The sequence below is a fragment of the Lonchura striata genome, chromosome 19 (assembly GCF_050655825.1).
Source record: "Lonchura striata isolate lonStrDom1 chromosome 19, ASM5065582v1, whole genome shotgun sequence".
Classification (NCBI taxonomy): Eukaryota; Metazoa; Chordata; class Aves; order Passeriformes; family Estrildidae; genus Lonchura; species Lonchura striata.
In genome coordinates, this window is record NC_140721.1 from 10,590,391 (window position 1) to 10,606,505 (window position 16,115).

Consider the following 16,115-nt stretch of genomic DNA (forward strand, 5'->3'; position numbering starts at 1 on the left):
AGCTTCCAAATGTCCAGGCACATCCCTCTCAAGCCCCTCCCAGCCGGCAAGAGGGAGCAGAGCTCCACCCATGATGGATTATCCCCTCCTTGGTGTGGGAGGGAGATGTGGGCAGGACAGGGTCCCATCCTGCCCAGGGCTGGATCCCAGCACTGAGAGCCCTGCCCTCCCTGCACGGTGTTATCCCATCCCATTATCCCATCATCCTATACGATTTTATCCCATCCCCATCCCATTACCCCATCCTATCCCGTTATCCCATCCCCATCCCATTATTCTATTCCCATCCTATCCCATCCCCATCCCATTATCCCATCCCCATCCCATCCCATCATCCTATACGATTTTATCTCATCCCCATCCCATTGCCCCATCCCATCCCATTATCCCATCCCATTATCCTATCCCCATCCCATCCCCTTATCCCGTCCCTCCCACGGGGACACGCTCACCGGCAGTGCCCGGGGCAGCGGGAGCCATTCCCTGGGAATCACCTGGGATGCTCGGCCAGCGGCGGGCAGGGCTGGTGACAGCGCCGCGGGCAGGGGGACATGCCCAGGACAGCCAGGTGGCCGCGCCAGCTTCCCCCGGGGCTGGCGGAGCTGCCATCCCGGCAGGAACATCCCACAGGAACATCCCACATCCCCGTGAAATTCCCTCGTCCCCTATCGCGACTGCCGGCAGCTCCGGAGCAGGGCTCGGTGACATTTGTCACACGCGGTGACAAACGCCCAGCGGGTTCCAGGGCACACCCGGACATTCCAGTGGGGTTTGAGTCCCAAACCCCCAGCCCGAGCCCGCACTGTGACACGGGGAGGAATTCCAAGCTCAGCTGGCCCCCATGGGATCAGCGGGAACACCCCTGGGATTCCCGGGATCCCCGGGTCACGGCTCCAAACCCGCCCTGCTCCAGGGATGGGGCACGGTGCGGCTGTGCGGGGCCGGGGGCTGAACTCGGGGGTCTTGGGGGTCCCTTCCCTCGTGATGCTCCCCAGTGCTCGGCGCGGCTCTGGAGCATCCCCCAGAGCCGGGGCCAGGGCTGGCGTGGCCCCCCGTGTCTGCCAGGAGCCCGCGGGACACGCTTGGCTCTGGAGATGGGAAGCGCTGCTGGAATCGCTTTTCCATCCAAGAACAAACCTGGAGTTGGAATTCCCCCCCGCGCCCGGAGATGTAATTCCCTCTGCTGGTCTCACCCCCTAGTGAGGCTGCTCCCAGCCTTTCCTAGATCCAGATTAATTTTGGGGCGATGATTTAAGCAGGGAAAGAGTTTTTGGCTGTGCCACCACTTCCCAGCTGGGATCTAATGGTTCTTAAACTGGGCTGAGAGGAATAGCCCCCCTGACAGGCACCACCTCCCTGGCAAACGCAGCAGGAATATTCATGCTGGCCTCATTCAATTAACTTGAAATCGTTTAGTAAACCACGGGGAAGTGGAGGTTTGGTGGTTTTTAAATTAGCGAATGCTCGGAGGCTGCAGCACAAATTAACAGGCCCCACCAATTTCTGTGGTGTGGGTTTAGGGCTGCCAGGCTGATCCTAATCAAAGGGAATCCCTAACGAGGGCTGCACCTTCCTGACCTCCAGCAGGCCTGGGGGAGCCTCTGGGGCAGCAAACTCCTCCCAGCTAATGAGGCTAATGCTGAAAATTCCCATCTGGCACCAACTATCTTCTGCCTCCCTCCCCCCGGATCTGGAGTTCTCGTGGATTCCCGTCCTGGGGTAAATCCAGCAGTGGGCTGGGGTAAAACTGCTCTGATGGTGCTGTCTGTTCTGACATGGAAAAGGCAGGTGGCAGCCTCAAAATGAGCAAAATCATTTACACCGCAGGAAAAAAAAAAAAAAAAAAAAAAAAAAAAAAAAAAAAAAAAGGCAGGATTTCTCAGTGTAGGACATAATAGTTGCTAAATATTTATGCAAAAATATCCAGAGATATCCTGTAATATGAAATCCTGTGTCCCTCTGCAGGAACAGGATTGCTGCCTGTTCCTGGACTGCACAAAGGACACAACATTAATAAAGGCTTTACAGGGCAGACCCACAACTGCTGGTGGGGGGGACTTGAGGCATCCTTGGCACTGCTGGTGGTGCTTAATGAAAAATAATGACAATGAGGCAGCAAAGGGAGCCTGTAATCCTGCTGTGCAGCACCAGCCAGAGCCAAGGCACAATCCAGAATGGGCTGGGCTGGGAGAGACCTTCGAGTTCACCCCTGCCATGGCAGGGACACCTCCCACTGTCCCAGGCTGCTCCCAGCCCTGTCCAGCCTGGCCTTGGGCACTGCCAGGGATCCAGGGGCAGCCACAGCTGCTCTGGGCACCTGTGCCAGCCTGGCCACCCTCTAAAGCAAAAGGAAAAATAGAAAAATCCCAGAGTTTTTATTCTCCGCTTCCATCAGTTAGGTGATGTTCAACCACTTCCCAGGAAGGACTCCAGCCCCTGGAGTTTCCCCAAAGGCAAACATGGTAAATAACAAATTCCCCCCTTCCTCCTACTTTTCTTAGCTTTTATATCTGAGCTGACATGGTCTGGAATATCCCAGGACCTCAGGACTGGCACCTTCTCATTTGCAAGACATGAAATATTGAAAAGACTTTTTTTTTTTCACAGTGAGAAATTCACCTAAAGCAGGAGAAATTTATCTGTGCAAGGAAAAGTCATCATTTGTCAAACTGGCACTTTGTAGGGAGAAGGAAGAAATAACAAGTGTGAAATGCCAGCCGTTCCTGACGTTGCTGATGGGGCCCAGGAGGTGACAGAGAGGAGATGGAAGTGCCACCAGCAGTGTGTCCCAGTGGGGCCTGCCCAGCCCCAGCAGCTGCTCAGCCAAGGCAAAAACACCAATTTTGGGGCGATTTCCCAACTCCCCCCACGCTGTAGGGATGCAAAACCTCTCCCCTGCTGCAGCTCAGTTCAGCAATTCCAGAGCACAGGATGGGAAAATTTGGTGCTCAAAGGACGGGAAGGAAGGACAGAAATGATTTGAATATTTTGAATTTGTTTCTCTCTGTCACCCCGTGCTGGGATGTGGATTTGCCTTTCCTTATGTTTGCATGTTGTAATTATTTTTATGCCACCTTTTGCTCTCCGCATAGCAACCATTGTTTGAACTAAGATTAATTCAGCTGAAAACCACGACATCAAAACCAAAGCCTGGAGTATCTGCTCAGTTACTCCAGTGCAGGGAGTCCATGATTTATTTCCTTGCCGTGCTACAAACAAGGTGATCACTTCTGAAGTCCCCTCCAGCAATGCACTTGGCATTTGTGAGCTCCTAGCAGCTACCAACAACAGAGAGAGAGCAGAAAATACAGAGCAGCTGTCAGTGCTGAAAAATAAACTCCAGCAAAGTGATTTGAATGCCTGACTCAGTCTGCACCAAGGAGGGAGCTCGGGCACCTCCACGCTGGGATAAATGAGCAGCTTTCCCTGCAGGGAAGCTCAGCAGCCCCAGGGAAAGCAGGAGCAGAGCTGGGCCCCCAGCACAGGTGATCCCACAGCAGAGTGCAGGAGAAATGTGGGAAGAGCTCACCTGGGGCCAGCAGGGATGCTGCAGATTGGGAACACATTTGGGAGCTCCACGTGCTTGTTTGGAGCCCGCTGGGAATGCAGTGGGAGCCTCCCTCTCCATCCCATCATCTGCACCAGGAATGTGCCACAGGTGGACCCAAGGGGCTCCTCAGAACAGAGGACACAGCAGCTGCAGCAGCTCCAGTGAATTTTCCTTCCCTGCCTTGTCTGGACTGCCCAGTCATCAGATTTTGCTGTGCTGTATCACAATATATAAATAAATAAATGCCTCTGGATTATCTTTTGTCTCGGGGTGTCCTTTATGGCAGATCTGACCATGAGTCTCTGGGGAGCTGAATGTGCAATCACAGAATATCCTGACTGGAAGGGGCCCCAGGGACCACCCAGCTCCTGACACCCAACAATCCATCCCTGGGAGCTCCTGGAGCTCTGGCAGCTGTGCCCATTCCCTGGGGAGGCTGGGCAGTGCCCAGCACCTTCTGGGTGAAGAACATTACCCTGAAATCCAACCTTACCCTGTCCCCAAGGCAGCCACAGCACGGGAGAGAGCTCTGACCCAGGCCTGTGACATCAGGCTGCTCACTGCACTTCAGCTTGCATGAATTAGAGAAATATTTAGCTCAGTGACACTTAAGGGCTCTCGTCCCACTAAAATAAACTGAATAAATTGTCATGTGCCAGCTCAGCTCCCCCACCCTGAGCCTTGCTGAAGTAGGGACAGCACCTGGGGCAAATCAAAGCTGGGCTTCCCAAGCCAGCCCAGCAGGCTGGGATGGAGCAGCTCTGCTGGGGGAGAGGCTGGCAGAGCTGGGAATGTTCACCTGGAGAGGGAGAGGCTCCAGGGTGGCCTCAGTGTGGCCTTGCAGGGCATGAAGGTGCTGACAAGAGAGATGGGGAGACACTGGGGACAAGGGATGGAGGGACAGGACACAGGGAATGGCTCCCACTGCCAGAGGGCAGGGATGGGTGAGATATTGGGAATTGGGAATTGTTCCCTGGGAGGGTGGGGAGGGGCTGGGATGGAATTCCCAGAGCAGCTGTGGCTGCCCCTGGAGCCCTGGCAGTGCCCAAGGCCAGGCTGGACAGGACTGGGAGCAGCCTGGGACAGTGGGAGGTGTCCCTGCCATGGCAGGGGTGGCACTGGATGGGCTTTGAGGTCACTCCACCCAAACCATCCTGGCTCTCTGTGCTGGTGGATATGGAAAATGAGCCTTATGCCACACTGAAATCTCCCTCCCTCACTGATTCCTTCTGACATCAGACCATTCCCCTGGCAATAATCCTCTATTTCTCTTTATTCCACTGAGTCCAAGATGTCATCTGGAGCCTTGTTGATGCTTCCTCTGCTCTGCAGGTACCAGTCTATTTTTCTCACCAAATTATGAAATGTGTTAATAAAATCCTGCTCATTCCAAGCCTGGAGTCCTCAGCTTCTGCCCCAGCTCTGGAGAAGGACATGAAGCTTCCACAGCGTGAGCAGGGATATTTTTCTAATAGGAAATGTCACTGATCCATGAAAGCTCTGAGCCCCGAGTTCATTAAAACCTCATTAATTGGAGTCCTAACGGCGAGAGGGAAGGACCTGGCAGCCTGACCTGAGCTGACTGCAGACACTCACCCTGGCAGGGACCAGGAGAAATGGCATTCAGTGATGTGACCAATTCCAGCCCTGGAAGAGGAACCTGTTGTGAGGGACACCAGCATCAGCACCAGCACCAGCTTTGGGGTGGCCTTTTGCCTGGAAAGGATCTCAGTTTCATCAGTCTTTGAGTGCAGTTTTAGTTTCATCAGTCCCTGGGTGCAGTTCCTTTGCAAATGTTACTTCATGTTTGTTATTTGCTCAAGAAGCTTGGCTCAATGGCAGCATTTTCATCCCATTCCATCTGCTGGAGAAATTCCTTCTTCTGCAAAATAAAAATTCACAGATCTTGCAGAAGGAAAAGCTGAGGACAGAGGCTGGAATCAATCCTGTGACAGTCAGTGGAAGAAGGACCAGGCTGCAAAGCCAGGCTGTCCTTTGCCTTCCCTTCAGCCCTGACCCAGGAACATCTCCAGAGCTCCACTTGCAGAGGACAAAGTGTCTGCTCAAGCCCAGACGGGACTGTGATCTCTGGGAATTTGGAATCCTAACACATCCACCCTGCTGAGTGAGGGGAGGGGTTGAGTTTGCCAAGGATTTATCTTGAGCTTTGTTTGAGCAAATGCCAATCCTGCTGCGTTCCTGTGACCCTGTGGTTTGGGCTCAGGCCTTGGGGACGCCCCCAGCTCCCAGGGGTGACACCCCCTCAGTGCCTGCCTGCAGAAGAGCCTTTGGAAAGGTCCTGCTCCTTTCCTTGCCTGGGGTCAAGCTCCACCACCAGCTCCAGAAAGTCCTTTTTTCCCCTTTTCCTTGGAGGCACGTGTCAAGTTTTCTGTTTTCCCCACTCACAACAAGCTGCCTCTCCCTGCAGGAAATCTGTGCTCCCTGGCCAGCTGTTCCAGCTCATCACTCCTGTCATCCCTGACACTTTTCCTGGCGTGCTTCATCCTGGTTTGAAATCCCTCGGGAGAGAGAAACCTGCATCTGCTGAGGGTTTGAGTGGCTCCTTTTCTGCCCCTTTTCTGCCCCTTTTCTGCCACACCGAGGGGAAGTTGTGCTTTGCTGCCCTCCGAGTGTCCCCCCCACCTGCTTTGTCCTTCCTTGGGCTCCCCCAGCCTTTGCTGCCCTCAGAATCATTTCACAACAGCTGATTTCACCAAGGAGAGGGTGAAGGAAAGCAAAAAGAACAATCTAAGATGCACCAAGAGCTCTTTGGTAACTCAGAATCGCTGAATCCAGAATGGTTTGGGTTGGACGGGGCCTTAAAATCATCTCCTGTCCTGGGCAGGGACACCTTCAATAGACCAGGCTGCTCCAAGCCTGCTGTTTCATCATCTCTGTGCTCCTCTCTGACCTGCCCATTTACTGTGGATTAATTTTGCTGTCAGTGCTGGACCCAGGCTGAAATATCTGCTCTCTACCTGAGTGTGTCAAGTGCACCTGGATTTTATCAGAGATAAGGTGGGCAGACTCTGTCATACCTGCCTGGGGCTTAGGCACCAAAACAGGTCCATTTTTCACTGATTTTGGTTTTTTTCCCAGTAAAGGAAAATGTGGCTTCTTCAGGATTTTGTTTTGGTTTTGATTTTATTTAAATTCCATTTGTGTTTTTTCTTTTCTGGCAAAGTGGTCAGTTGAATAAAATTGACATTTAGGCAACAAAAGTTCACAACAGACTCTGCCACCTTCTGTATTAAAGCCTTTCTTTCCCTCTGCACACTCTGGTTGGAGAAGCTTGATGTTGTTGTTGATTCTCCAAGGGAAAAAAGCTGAGAAGAGCTGCAGGGAAAGGAGTCCCTGAGCCCCCAGAACTGCTCTGAGTGTGTGTGTGCACATCCATATCCACCAGAACTGATGTAATCAAAAGGAAGGTATTGCAAAATATAATTTTAAGCAGTTTGCAGCATTCATGCATAATTTTCAAATTATTTGGGAAGAGAGAAGTTATCAGAGTTGACAAGGCAATGTTATATGCAGTGAGAAGGAATGAAACTTAGTTTTCAATTTATATATTCTGTCAATTAATAAAGGAATGGATATAAATGAGATGCTCAGGATCTGGGAGAACAAAGGGGAATCTGCTTCTCTCAGAGCTCAAAGAGCCAAAGCAACACATGCTGGAGGAGATGGGAAAAGACACCCTGGGAACAGGTGTTAGTGTTAGCTGCTCTTTAGAGGTGCTAATGAAAACTCCCTACAATGAAGGGGATCACAGGGATCCTGAGGATTCGATAAATTTTCGGGGTTTGGCTGTGTAAACCTGACGTGCCTCCATCAAGGAAATGTTATCACTCCTCGACTCAGCCCTGCGAACAGCCCCGCTGAATTTCCCTGAGCTAATTGCTCTTTAATAGTTTGTTGTGTGAGCATTCGCTAATTACAAGTCAGGCAGCTTTGTGAAAACACATCTGAAATATTCGTACAGGTGAGGAATGGGTTTGGGGAAGAAAGAGATTTTTGACAGAGTGGTTGGTGAGTCTTGGGTGATCAGAAGTCCTGCTTCAAACGCCAGCACTGAGGCAGAGCGTTGTCATTAGACATAAATAATTCATCAGGTGAGGAGATTCAGGTAGCTCTGGCCTCTCTCTGGGTGCTGCATTTTAAATTAAAATTAACCCAACTCCTTGTGCTGTTGTTTGTTTCTTAATTCTTGCAGGTTTCCCTCAGCCTCCACCATTTGGGCCCAGTACAGGACACAGAGGTTGTGATCCCAGGCTGGAGCATTCCCACAGTTACGGGAACAGTGACAGAGTAAAAATTTAACAGAGTAAAAATCCATTAAATTTCAGTGAAATGTGCTACTTTGAGCTTACTAACATAAGTAAAATATGCTGTTTAGTCTGGTAACTACAGCACTAGCAAAGTTACCTCAGCAAAGGAGAAAGAATGCAAATTTCCAAGCTAAAAATATAAGAGATGAGAAAGACTCCTCGGACCTTGAAACGGACAGGACAGAGTGACCCAGGTGTTCTTCCTGTGCTTTCTGACAAAAACTGAGTACACGTGTAACCAGCTGTAAGTGTAACACAAAATCAGCAGAATGAATATGCATGAACCTATTGTGAAATCCTATGCATATGAAAATTAGTGAAGGGTAATAAAAAAGGACCGGGAGTTCTCAGAGGTGCACTTGTCCATTGAAGGGCAATGAGTCCCCACATGCGTCCAGTGCTGCAATAAAAACATACCCATTCCCTACAAATCTGCATTGGAATTGTGGGGTTTGGATTTTTCAGCCGTGTTTCAACAAGAGGAGTGGCCTCAGGCTGGGCCAGGGCAGGTTTAGATTAGAAAATAGGAGAAATTTCTTCACTGAAAGGGTTGTCCAACAGTGGTGGGATCCCCATGGCTGGGAGTGTCCAAGAAGTGTGGCTGTGGCACTCAGGACATGGGTTAGTGGTGCCCATGGTGGTGGTGCTGGGTGATAATTGGGCTGTTCCAGCCATCACCACCCTCGGATTGCCTGGGGGAACCTTCAAGGCCTTTGCAAACAAATCTCCACAGTGCCCCAACACCACCCGTGGCTCTGACTTTCAGATGTGGGGAGGCCAAGGCAGAGTCATGAACTGGCTTGATTAAATCACAGCACGAATTCTCACTGACGAGCTTAGCGAAAAGTAAAATTAAATAAAACAAGTGCTAAAAATCCCAACTCTGTCTGCTTTTTTGCTGGACCAGCCTCAGGCTGGGCCAGGGGAGGCTCAGCGTGGACACCAGCAGGAATTTCCCCATGGAAAGCATTGTCAAGGATTGGCAGGGGCTGCCCAAGGAGGTTTGGAGTGCCCATCCCTGGAGGTGGCACTGAGTGCTCTGGGCTGGGGACAAGGTGGGGATGGAGCACAGGGTGGGTTCAGTGATCTTGGAGGGATTCTCCAGCCCCAGTGATCCTGGGATTCTGTGTGGTCCATGTGCAGCAGCGCCAGGGCTGGTGCTGAGGTTCCTTAGGAGACACAACAGCAATCCCAGCAAACCCAAAGGGCAGAGGAAGTCCCTCCCACCCTTATATTGCATTTCTTTCTCTAACTTCAGCCTTGACTGAGACTTCCAGATCAGTGGAATGGGATAAATTCCTGGGAAAATGCAGACTTTGCTAACTACAGAGCAAAAGGAAAGGCAGAAGGAATCTCCAGACATCATTAGTCCTGATTGTAATTTATGCAATAAAAATTAGAAGTGATGGCTTAAATTGGAATTCTCTGTTGCCTCTGGGAGGATCAATTGGAGTTTTTATCCCACTTTTAGATGCTAATGATGCAATCCATCACTCCAGGGCCATTCTGGGGCAATGGTGGTGTTTAGAGGTCGATGAGAAGCAAATTCCTGATGAAGTATTGAACGCTGGAAGAGGAAACATTGAATATTGGAAGAGGAAACATTGAATGCTGGAAGATGAAGGAGCTACAGTGCTGTCTGTCAGAGAACATCAGAGCCACTGGTGGTGGTGCAGCTGTTGGGTGTGGACTGCTGAGGTTCAAGACCGGGGTCTATCACAGCTGCTATTTGCTTATCTCATGGAAAAGAAAAAGACCACAATGTTCACTCTTAGCATTCCCTAAACTCCATCTCTTTCTTTGGGAAGAAGTTATCCTCCTGGTGGATGTAATAACCCATGGATGGACACGTGCACGGGCAGATTCAGAGCAGATGTCAGGGGGAGAATCCCACCTGCACTGCAGAAGGGAGGAAGAGAGACCTTGACTGAATAATTTGCCAAGTTATTTTGGGAAGTTCTGTGAACTTCCAGCACATCCAACTTGTGCTGTCAGGAAATTTCACACCTTGCAGGAGAAATGCTCTCCTTGGGCTTGCTCTGAAACTGTCTCCTGTTTCACTTGTACCCTCCCCAGCTCCAGTCATCACCTTCCCAAATTCTGACATAGAAAAGATAACCCAGTTATCTTCTTCTCCACCTAAGTTTCTTCTTTTTATCCACTTAAGTTTCTTCTTTTTAGGCACCAGAGTTTCCTCTTGAGAAAACACCTTCTGGAATTTATGATGGTTTTCTCCTCATTAACTTCTCCCATTCCACCATCTCCCTTCCACAACATGGTGGAGCAGATCCCAATGACATCCAAGAACTGAACACACACACCAGAAGCTGGTTTTTTCCCTATTCCTTTCTCAACCTTCCCCAGTTTCCCACTTGCTGAGGGCTGAGCCAACATTCCCATGGATCTGCTAAAAAGAACTTCAGGGTCCCATTCCCGAGTGGTGCCAGCCCTCTCTGAGCTCAGGGATGCACATTTGGACAAGGTTTGCTGTCACTCTGTGTTTATTTTGCCATGGAAAGAGGGCACCAAGAACAGCAACTTTCTTCTACAGCCCATGGAGCATCCCAGGTGTTTTCCACATCCTTCTGCCTCTGCCTGTCTCCCAAAAGTGAGGGGAACACAGACCTGGAACCAGCCTGGCCACCATCCCAAAGGAGAAATCAGCCACCTTCACCCTGGAGACAGCTGCCCACTGGCTCACAGCTCCCACAGGAGAGCAAACCTGCAGGAGAAGCCCCTGGGATGGCAGGAAAAGGAGCACAATCCCCATTCTGGTGCAGCTGTCCAGCAGCTGGGTGAAACTGGAAGCCCACTGGCAATGGCCCTGCTGGTGTCTTGCTCCTTTTCTCCATGCAGTGGTTCCCTTCCCTCAGTGTTTGCTCCTACAGCTGAAATTTTAATTCTCATGGGGTTTTAAGTTGGAAAAGCACCAGTATCCTTCATCCTCTCCTGTCTAACCCAGGTAGGTGTTTGTTAATACCCAACACAGGGATTCACCTCTTCAGGAAAAGCTGCTGTACCAGTGTACCCTGTCCAGCACAAGGAAGCAATGTTAACTATGACCCAGGAGTCAGGATTCCCACCTTCTCTGTGCACAGTGCCCAGAAAATCCCACTGTGAAGAGAAAGCTCTGCCCCAGGATTGCCTCTGGCTTTGGGAGGATCTGGGATGGCTCCAGCCTCGGTTCCTTACCAGAGTGATCCCTCAGCCTGCCTTGCCTGATCCCTGCTGCTCCTGGGGTACCAAATCTGCTTTTGGATCTCAACCTGCCCACTGGGATGTTGAGGAGAAACTCCAGAAACTCCATGCTGGCCCTGGAGAAGGAAAGGCTGCTTCGCAAGTAGCTCTTCTCAGTTTGAATCTGGAACAAGGGGAGTTTTAAGGTCCCTTCCTGCCCAAACCATTCAAGGATTCCATGATTTCATGGTTCTGGGATTCCATGAGTCTATGATTTCATAATACTGTGATTCCACAGTTCCATGATTCCCTGATTCTATGATTTCATGATTCTATAATTCTATCACTCCATTATTCCATGATTATGTGATTCCATGGTTCCATGATTTCATTATTCCATGAGTCTGTGATTCCAATGTCTTATGATTCTATGATTCCATGATTTCATGACTCTGTGATCTCATGAATCCATGAATTCATGATTCCATGATTTAATGAGCTACATTTTACATTTTGCTTGAATCCAGGGACTGTTGGGCCCAGTGAGTTTTTACATTTTGGAGAATTGGGCTGGTAGGAATTGCACTGGCAACAACCAGGAAAACCTGACACCCCTGAGTTTTTTTTGTCTCCACATGAATTTTTTGTCTCTTTACCCATGGAAATTTGGCTCATTTGAATGGATAACGCAAACTCATCCCTTTGTCCCACTGTGTTATTTTATACCAACATCTGAACCACCCCATTGGTCCCAAGCCTCAAAGTTCACCAGCTTCCAAGGCAATCCCACTTTCCAAATGTGCAGTTTAATACTTTTGGACTGCACATCCAATTTCCCACTGGAAATAAAAGGGAAAACCAACTTGTTTCTCCAAGTTTCATTTTGGCAGAGCGTTATCTTCAACTGCTCCACACCAGCTCCAGTTGCTGCCTCAGATTCAGCGTGGGAGGGCTGAGACAGCCCAGACTCCCACAGCAAACTGGGGGCACAGCTGCAGCTGAGCTCCAGATGTGCTCCTGCTAAATCAGACTGGCTGCAAACAGGGGAGAACAAAGAGGGTGGGATTGGGAAGGGATATTTGTGTTGGGTGTTATGAAAGTGGAAAATGGGTATTATGGATATCAAAGGCAAACATAAAATCATGGAATCAGGAGTGAATGGTGAGTTAATACATTGAGTTTGCATTTTCAATGTGTGAGCAAGGAAATAATGGATTGGGTTTAAGAGGGGGGTTGTTTTTATGCCTGAGGCTGCTTCCCTGCCTGGCAATCCTTCTGAGAACTCCTGACTTCATCCCCAGCTCCACAGGCACAGGAAAACAAAGGAAAGATGGAGGAAATGTCAGCCAAGCAGTAGGAAAAAGCACCCAAATAGAAAAACAAAGCAGCGGAGTGCTTTCCAGGGAGAATGGAGCAGGTCTTCCCATGTGGGAGCCCATGGCCAAGGCTCAGGTAGGAATTAAACACAAATCCAGGTGTCTGCATTGTCTGGGTTATCTGCAATTGTTGAACACACATCCCAGCAATGCATTGGACTCCAAAGCCTGGCTCTAAGCAGAATCCAAGGCACAATGGTCACCCCCAAGGGCAAAAGGAGAGGGGCACAAAATCAAATCTGAAAACACAAAACCTTTCTTTTCCCCCAGCAACCAATGTTTCCTGGTAAAATGACAGACTGGAAAGGGGAATAAATGCTTCCTGGGTGATTTGCAAGGTGGCAAATCCATGCTCTGGCTTCTTAGGCTGGAGATCAGGAAAGGCTCTTCCCCCAGAGGTGCTGGGCACTGCCCAGGCTGCCCAGGGAATGGGCACGGCCCTGAGGCTGCCAGAGCTCCAGGGATGCACAAGTGGGATTGCTGGGGTGTCTGTGCAGGGCCAGGAGCTGGGCTGGGTGATCCCTGGGGTCCCTTCCAGCTCAGGACATTCCATGACTCTCCTGCTGGCTTTGTGCCTCTGGTCAGGCAGAGCTTTGCCCAGGAACCAGCAGAGCAGGGAAGCAGCAGAAGCTCCTGGGTTTGGAGTGAGCAAAGTCAGCACGGTCCAGCAGCTGCTCCTTTGTGTTATCCCTCCTGATGCCTTCCAAACCAGGGCTTTCAGTATCCCCTGCTGCTCCCAGCCCTGCTGGAATGCACAGAAAGGTTTTGGATAAACTCACTTTTCAACAAGATCCAACCTCTATTCCCAGTGTAAGGAAGCTCCAAAGCTCTGCTGGATGAAGTTATTTATAAAATAAATGTAAACACACATAATATTTATAATAATCTTCCATTACCCACTCCACAGGCAGCCTGGAACAATGCACGTGGAGCAGGTGCCCTGTTGCTCTCTGTTCCTAGAGGATGAGATTTTGCTCTGAAATGTTTCAGAAGCCACTGAGGAACAGATGGGGAAGGAAGCTGCACATGGGCAGCACTAAACCCACCCTGTCTGTGCTAAAAGCTCTTGGTGCAAGGAAAAGTGATGAGCACAGGGACATTTTGGGGCAGCAGCAGCTCGAAGGAAGGAATGAAGCAGGTTGGCAAATCAGGCAGGGCTGAGGAGCTGGGGAAAAAACCCCACATTTTCCTGGGACTGAGGAAACCCAGAGGCCCAGAACTTTGGGAAATGTCTTTCTCTGCAGGGAGAAGTTTGCTTGTGATGCTGCCACATGGGGACAACACGAGTTCTGGGCCAGAGAATTCCAGCTCTGAGGCTGGGATCTCTGGGATTAAACCTGCCTGACCTTCCCACACTGGGGGTGAGGAACTGGGGTAAAAAAAGGGAATCTTCCCTCTGGCAGATCCCACTGGCTCAGCTGTTCAGCCCCCGAGGGTGACAGAGGCCTTTTGAGGCAGGTGGCACTTCAGGCAGGCCAGGAGGTTCTGAGCCAGGCTGGCCCTGTGGTTCTGATGGTTCTGATGGCTCTGAGCCACCCCAGAGCAGGTGACCTCACTCCTGAGCCATCCCAAAACCATCCTTCCCATTCCATGCCCTGCCTGGGGGGTGGCAGCAATAACCCCACATCCCTCAGCATCACAAAGCTCAGCTCCTGTGGGGTTTGTTTCCAAGGAACACTGAAAACTGGAGCATCCATTAAACCTGGGAATCATTGTAATTTAATTAAAATTTTATCTTGTTGATCCAATAATATCCTCAAAGCAGCCACAAGCTCTGCCTGTGTGATCAGATCAGTTCCTGGGATTTCAGGAGTCCTGCTCCCCTGGCAGCTCATCCCACCCTGAGACTGAGGGGATGTGAAATTCCTGCTTCCTGCAGAAAGATGGAACGTGCAGCACTTGGATTGATTCCCTACGGAGCCAGAGGAGAAAGGGAACGAGGGAAACAGAGAAACCAGAGCAGTGGATGGGGCCAGGTACAGGCAGTGCCAAAGACAGGAGAGGCTGCTTCAATGGAGCCCCAGGTCTGCTCTGCTTGGAAAAAAAGGGGGATTTCTGTTCATTGTGTGGCACATCCAAAGGAGAGTTGGAATCACGGGGGCTGCAAACCCCAGCATGGGCAAACCTGTGCCTGTGCTGAGGGGAAGACATGAAAAGATTGCTAATTAAAGCCATTAACTGATTGACTTTTCCCCTGAGCCGAGTGGAAATAACTTCCCAAAGCCCAGGCTCTGGGGCTCAGCAATTCCAGCAGGGAAGGAGGTGATCAGCAGATCCTTCTGCTCTGACAGCCGAGTTCATTCCTCAGGCAGAGCTGCCCCTGGGATTCTGCTCCGTGCTGGGTGTTCACTCCCTGATCCAGCCTTCTGTCACCTTCCAGGTGCTCCAGGCGTGCTCTGCCTGCACTACTCTGGCCCTGTCACTTCTTCAGGGGTTGGTCTTCATCCCCACAGACTGAAAATCTGATTTTCTGGGAAATATTTCCATCTTCGGTACCTTCCCCTGCTCTAAAGAGAACAGAGACTTATGAATCACTGGGTTCATCACGTTGAAAGAATGTGACTTTTTATTGTCAGTGATATTTGAAGTATTTAAAGTTTGAACATGTCTTGTTCATGCTAAAAGGGAACGGGGCTTCATCATTCCCCCACCCACGGTGACCTGCACACTGAGAGGGAACGCTGCTGCCTCCTCAAAGGCACTGCAATTGTCATTGCCCAAAAGATTCTGCAGTTTGGCAAAACTGGCTAAAAACAATGGGCTGAAAGCACCCTGACACTGCCCGCCCTCGTACTGACTGGCGAGTGGTTTCAATCCATGCTCAGCCAAGGTGTCATTGATTGCTGTGATCCAGCAGTTCAGCAGCTCCTGAAATCCCATGCCACATCTCCAGCATCCAGGCTCTCCTCCTCAGATTCCCATTTCAGGGATAGGTTCAGATGGATGGATCTGTTTGTGCTTGATGTTCTCCTCTATCTCCTTCCTGCCCTTTACTTTGGCTTTAGGTTGGACTTGATGATCTCAAAGGTCTTTACCAACCTTAATGAGTGTCTAATTATGAACAATAAGTGTTTCCATCCCTGCGCTGAGGTGAGGCTTTAACCTCTGCAGCTTTTCAGATGCAACACCAGTGATCCAAGCCCTCAAAATCAGGGATTTCATTTATTCCTAGCTACAGAAAAGCCATCTCAATGGAATTCCAGATCTCTGTGCAAATTTCTGTGCAATTCATTAGTTGGGATGTGCTGGCTGCACCTGCTTGGGGTTTGTGCTTAAAGAGGGGGGCAGGTTGTTTGAAATGAGCTCTGGGCACATCCAGTGTGAGCACAGCAGGAGCTGCCGATTCTCCAGGGCCATGTCCTGCTTCCCAGAGCCAGGGAATCATGGAATCACAGAACCATGGAATTTGTACATCTCAGTGAATCTGGGGCTGCCCCTGGGTCCCTGGAAGTGTCCAAGGCCAGGCTGGATGGGGCTGGGAGCACCCTGGGATAGAAGAAGAGGCTGGAACAAGGTGGGCTTTAAGATCCCTTCCACCCCAAACCATTCCATAATTCCTGGGATCTCCTCCTCTCTGGCTTTTTAGTGAAGGAATTAAGGAAGATTCCAAGACCTGACCTGATGACGGTGCAGCAGTGTCTGGTCCAGAGCCATCATCATCATCACTGTGTCACCAGCAGTGAC

General features: G+C 50.3%; 1 protein-coding gene and 1 long non-coding RNA gene across 5 annotated transcripts in view; one reads left to right on the plus strand and one right to left on the minus strand.

The window, feature by feature from the left end:
• CALN1 (calneuron 1) overlaps positions 1–16,115 on the minus strand; it is a 150,834-nt gene that overhangs the window by 18,870 nt on the left and 115,849 nt on the right. The window lies entirely within an intron of this gene.
• Positions 718–3,113, plus strand: LOC146765799 (uncharacterized). The gene is made up of 3 exons (XR_014949441.1): positions 718–1,741; positions 2,396–2,462; positions 2,608–3,113. It is a non-coding gene; the product is annotated as an uncharacterized LOC146765799 (long non-coding RNA).